The sequence below is a fragment of the Balearica regulorum genome, chromosome 1 (assembly GCF_011004875.1).
Source record: "Balearica regulorum gibbericeps isolate bBalReg1 chromosome 1, bBalReg1.pri, whole genome shotgun sequence".
Classification (NCBI taxonomy): Eukaryota; Metazoa; Chordata; class Aves; order Gruiformes; family Gruidae; genus Balearica; species Balearica regulorum.
The window spans coordinates 58,913,920-58,920,005 of NC_046184.1; positions in this window are offsets into that span (position 1 = coordinate 58,913,920).

Below are 6,086 nucleotides of genomic sequence, written 5' to 3' on the forward strand. Positions count from 1 at the left end.
GCATATAAGGAGGTGTCACACATGGAAATCTCCCTCACCAGCAATTCCCAGGTTATCCTTCAGCCACCCCTCCTCCCCAGTCATCAGCTTTGGTTCAGATTCTCTTTTCTTCTACTTTGGAAACCCTTTGAACTTTGCAAACAGATGCTTTTCGACATCATCCTGTCTTATCAGGCACAAGAGAAAAAAAGATGCCCCTTGCAACATGCTTAGTAATAAGAATCAGTACCCTCTACCCCCCACCTGTATTCCTAAAAACAAAAAATTATTTTCTTTCTCTCCTGAGCTATGAGGCAAGCTAGTTTGATAATCACCTCCTGCGCCTCCCAGTCAGGTGTCTACCGCAGGGGGAGAAGATTTCCCGGATAATGCGGATGAAAGCCAGTGATTCCTTTCCTGAGTCACTTCTATCTTCACATTAATTTTTATTTTGGGAAGACTGTGTGGTTAGATACACTCCCATTCTTTTCCTCTCCCTGCCCCCACTGGCATTTCTTGCCTTCTTCTGGGATTGCCCCTCACCTTTTAAATTGCTATGGTTGTGTCTCCCTCTCCTGCTGGTTCTCCTCTGCGCCTTCCTTATCAGGCTCTTATAATTGTATTGGCAGGCCCTGCCTTATTTGTCCAATGAACTGACAATTCTTGAGCTGATATCCCATCATATGACCTCTTCGTGGAGCAGAGACCAAAATTACTGTGTAACCAGGGGGCAATAAACCACACCTGATAAGATGAAAGGCTTTCGGCTTTTTCCAGATTCAAGATACTGGAAAAGCGGTGGGGGCGGTTGAGAAAAGAACAATGAAAGAGGTAAAAATTGGTGCAGCCAGTTCTGATGAAGCATATTTAATTATCTGATTTTATTAATCAAGCTTCTCCCCAGGCGACAGGGTAGACAAGCGAGTGTCTTTCACACTGATGAAATGCATGGGGTAGAGAGTGGGAAGTGCCTCTCTTTGTTCCCTTTGCAACCATCTGCTCAGTGGCTCAATAGAGCTGTTTGTGTAAAGGAGGATCTCGGTGCCTTCCTGGTTGTGTGATGAGGTGGCAGCTGTTGCGTGGCTGCAAAAGGTCTTGTGGCCCACTCCGTAAGGAGAGGACACCATGCCGTTTCAATTCATGCGTGCAGAAGGATGCCGCTCTGGCCAATCCGTCCTCTCCTGCTTTCCTGCCGGTGCCTGTAATTCTGGCTGGGCACACGAAGAGGGATGTCTTCCCTTTCTCTGCTTAGGCAGAATGAGAGAGTGGGTAACATATGGGCTGAGAAGAGGTAAGCATGTCATCTGTATGCAGAGGGAAGGCAAAGAAAGATGCTCTGAATCTACATCCTGGATGAAAACTACCTATTTAATAAGAAGGCTCTCCTTCTTCCTTGTGATTCCTGATTCAAAAAACATGAAAAAGCAAAAGGAGAAACCTGGTGCATTGTCTTACAAACGCCTCACTTTTCCTACTCAGCTTGCCTAAGGCACTAAAAAAGGGTCCACTTCCTGCTTTTACTGGCTTCCTGTAGAGCAATGGCTTCAAATCTTACTCACTTCCCAGATGTCATGAGTTGAATGTCCTTGGCCCAGCCTCCAGTGCATTAATTTAGCGCATATGACAGTGTCTGGACTGTCTTGGTGTTTACTGTGCTACCTTTTATCTGGAAGCTTTCAGGCAGAGGACAAATGGCTCTAGGGACCAGGAGCCTCTGGTTTTTAAGCCTCCCCTGCTGTCCATTTTCCCCAAGGCTCTATGTAGGTGCAGGAGTGAAGCCCATGGCTTTTTCTGCTTCAGTAGCCAAGTGAAGCCCAAGAAAGGACACATTTTCCTTTGCTGTGGCTTTGGTTTGTTATTAAAGCCTCTTTGTGTTGAAGGGGCTCATTTCTTGCTGCAGGGGGAGGAGGAGGAGGATGTCTCGGGAAAGTCTCATAGGTCCCAACACTCCTTATGAGAGGACTCGTATCTTTGGAGGTCGCTGGCTGGGTAAATTAGCCTAGAAACTTCAGGGCAAAAAATACACCTCCTATCCCTCCTCTGCTCCAGCTCCATTTTTTCTGAATTAAATACACACCGTTTTGAAAGGAAGACACATAGCCTTCTGGCAGTTACATCTCTATGAACTCTCACACAGGCTCCCAAAGAAATCCGTGTACCTCCGCGTTACAAATTTTCTGAAGAAAAGAGAGCTGAGGCAGGCACACTCCAAGTTTTCATCTCAGTAAAACACCTTTATTCAATGATCACATTGACAATACGTACCAAGTGACACCAGAGTATCTGCGTATTCAGAGTATGTGCTGCCTGTCTCCACCGCCACCAACTCGCTCTGGGTAGGCACCTGCTGAGACAGCGCTGTAGTCCCATGTCACAAAATCAAACTGTGCATGTTTGTTTAACTATTCTGTCTTAGTTTGTGACTTTAAACCTCCCTGCTGCTCGCAGGGACAAGTTGGTTTTCTGTGTGCGTTTAAATGAGATGCGCAGATGCAAATTTACAACTTGAAAGCTTCCTCGTGAAGGCTTTATTTTTGTTCTGTCTTATTGTATTGTTGTTTTTATTAAAACTGAAGGCAATGCCAACTGAGAAATATATTTTTGTTCTTCTATATAGAAAAACACAACAAGCACTAAAGTAGGAAATAGGATGAATAAGTGACAACTCTTGAAAGAGGATTAGAAAGCAGCAGTGTAATGATGCATAAATCCCATGTTTTGCATACAAAAATTTCTTTAGAAAAAAACACAGATTTTATATCAAAATGCTTAAGTAATACCAAAGGACTTGAACATTTTAATATTTTTTTAATACAAAAATGAAAAAATAGTGATAAATACTACTTCATTAACTTAAAAAATGAAATAATTTCTTTGGAATGCCTGCTAGTTTGGAGTTTCTTTGCTTTGTATTATGTTAAAATAAAGATGAGTGGCAAAAAATAGAAGCTTGAAATGCAAATGAACATTTTGCAAATTAAAATAGTTCAGTTGACCCCCTTTTTGAAATGATTGAGTTGCTGAAATATAACAAATTATTTATGTTCAAAACAAGAAATTATTTACTTTTAAATTACCAAAGAATGAAGAAGTTCTTTTTCTGCCAAGTTCTAATATGATGGTTTTTGTAGGGTAGTTTGGGGATATTTTTACATTACTGCTTGACCTGGAAATGCAGATAACTCATTTGTTACAATTATTGTGCTACCTGTCTAATTTAGTCTATAAATTCCTTGAGGCAGGAAACACATCTTCCCCTAGGGTTGCCGAGCTCTGAAGGCAACTCCTTACACCAGAAGGCAGCTGTCTAGACCAAAACCATGCTGTGTTGATTTTTTCAACTTGTCCTGCTTGTTCCAGGCAAATCTAGAGGTCCACAAAGCCTGTGAGCTTTTTAAAATACAGTGTGTTTTCAGAAAGTGAAAAATCCTGGATGTGCGGACTCAAAATCAACTTGGGATCAATACTTGGGAGTTTTTTGTCCTATATTGCCTGCCTAGAAGAGGAAGAAGAACTGTATTTATGCTGTCAGTCAGGAAACATGACCGTTCCTGCCCCACTGGTCTCTTCCTTTGGATAAAGACGATAACAGGACGATATTCCACCGGACGCCTCTGAAGCCTCTCCTTTAAGCTCCCACTTTTGTATGATGTGACTCAGGTGTTTATGCACGGCGTGGATGCTGCAGCTGACAACACCTCATCTCCGAGGGCTTGTGCTCATTCAGCTGTTCAGAGCAAGTCTATGAGCTCAGGCAATCAGAGGCACCGGTGCATAGGTGCACTGGCAGATGCCAGCAACGGTGCAGCTGCAAATTGCCCACATCACCTCTGGAGCCTCATGTCCTTGTAGGTTGTCTTCCATCCTTTACGCCTTACTAGACTTGGACAATCTCCCCAGTGACAGCTGCTCTGATCTTCTCAAAGTTCAACAGCTGGCAATGATCTAGCAGAAAGCCCATGCAGCCTGCCTTCTGGAGTCCTTTTAACCTCAGATTTATTAGCCTTGTTGTCTCCGTAGATTTCTCAACAAGCTCATAAATTAGAAATATTAATAAAATGGACACTGTAGGTTTAAACTGATAACATTTATTATGTTTTTCTATGGCACGATTATTATCAATTGACATTTAAAATGGCATCATAATCCATCAAGGTGAAATGGACTCAGAAAGATATTTCTCCCAGGCCAAAAATAATAATGGCAGCAGCAGGACTGCAAGAGAGGAAGCACACAAACAGTTTGAGTCCAGGTCACTGATTATACAGTTTGGAGGTGTTTTTTATCAACTTCACCCTCTGGTTAATCCATTCTCGTATTTCATAATGCTTCTTCTCCCCTGCCAGGCCTCTCAAGCCCTTTTTAGAGATTTTTCTATCAAAAATCTTTAGTTAATCCATGATGGGAAGCCTGACTCTTTGCTTCGAACGGAGCTGGAGCTGTTATATGTGGGAACGGCTGAAGAGATCAAAGGTTGTCCTTTTCACAGCAGTTCAGGCCTCTGAGTAGCAATTGCCATGGAGAACTGTCCAGCACGGCTATAAAATGGCTTTGATCCATCTGCTGTTTGGCTGACGGAAAGTTAAAGAAGAAATGTGCTTAATTTAGCCCATCCTTGCAAACATGGGAAGAACAACAATTCTCTCCCCACCTACTGAAGAAAGCTACAGAGGCTACACATACAGAAATAAAAACATTTCTCCAAGAAAAATAAAGCAGCTCCAGGAATCGATAACAGAGTAAAACAGAAAGTCCATGACCTCTAGCTCATTATTTCAAATTGGTTGTAGTGTGGTAGTGAATAAATGTCCGTAGTGATGCATGAAAATGAACTTCCTGTGTCCCAGAATGGCTCTTCATCACCCAGATGCAGCGAAGGCACTGAATCCTCCCATGAATCACTAGCATTATGTTGGACTGCTGCTGTTTTGTAGCGGTATCTGCAATTAAAGAATTAGGCCTTCACTTTGTTTTCTATTATGGAGATGCCCAGCAGAAGATAATCCTTTAAACAGTGCCATGGCAAGCTGTCCTGTTTGCCAATGGGGAGGAGACTGGCACTTCCAAATGGGCAATTTAAGCTCTCCTTAGATAAATGCCTGAGAGAGGTGTTCCTAACCTCCCTCAGGAGGCACGTGTCTCTCTTCATTTTCAAGAGAGAAAGCCTCAAGAAGTAGTTTAGATGAATTATCTAAAAGGAAGGTGCCTACAGTATGGTAACACTCCCCCCTCCCCCCCACTTCAAATTGACCACGCAATGAACAGATTGGGAGTGTGAGACTGACCTTTTTTGTCCTGTGTTCTTAACCATACGTGCACTGGACTGTTTTGTTTTGACAGACAGCTTTTTTCAATGTGCTCATGTGAAAAAATGCACATGAACAAAGAGCCTAGAGGTGGGCAGAAGTCAGTGAGGTTGATCTGACCATCATTGTCTTCATAGAATCATAGAATCGTTTAGGCTGGAAAAGACCTTCAAGATCATCAAGTCCAACCATTAATCCAGTACTGCCAAGTCCACCACTAAACCATGTCCCTAAGCACCACATCTACACGTCTTTTAAATACCTCCAGGGATGGTGACTCAACCACTTCCCTGGGCAGCCTGTTCCAATGATTGACAACCCTTTTGGTGAAGAAATTTTTCCTAATATCCTCCTATTTCCTCCTCTTGGCTGTATGGGAAACATTTATGCTATACTAATGGGGTGGAGCTGCCAGCTATTGTCTCATTCCTGAGAAGACCGGTCTAGAGTCATTCACCTCCTGGGTACAGTTTCATGGGAAGCAGCCTTCGCATGCTGGGAATATTTTGAGATTTTGAGACACTCCTACACCAAATCAGAACCAAAAGCCAAACTCTTAAAGACTTAAAAAAAACCCCAAACACCAAAACCAATGCTTTTTCAGTTTGTTAGCCTCAGGTCAATAAAACCATTTCATTTTCATCATAATAAAATGTTTTGTCTTGCTGTTGAACTTTCAATTAATTTTTCACTGTAATTAATTTATTTTTAAATAAAGAAGTAATCTCAAACATGGAAAATCAACCTTTTAAAAACTATTAGAACAACATGTTTCAAGAATTTGAAGAATTTTCATAATTT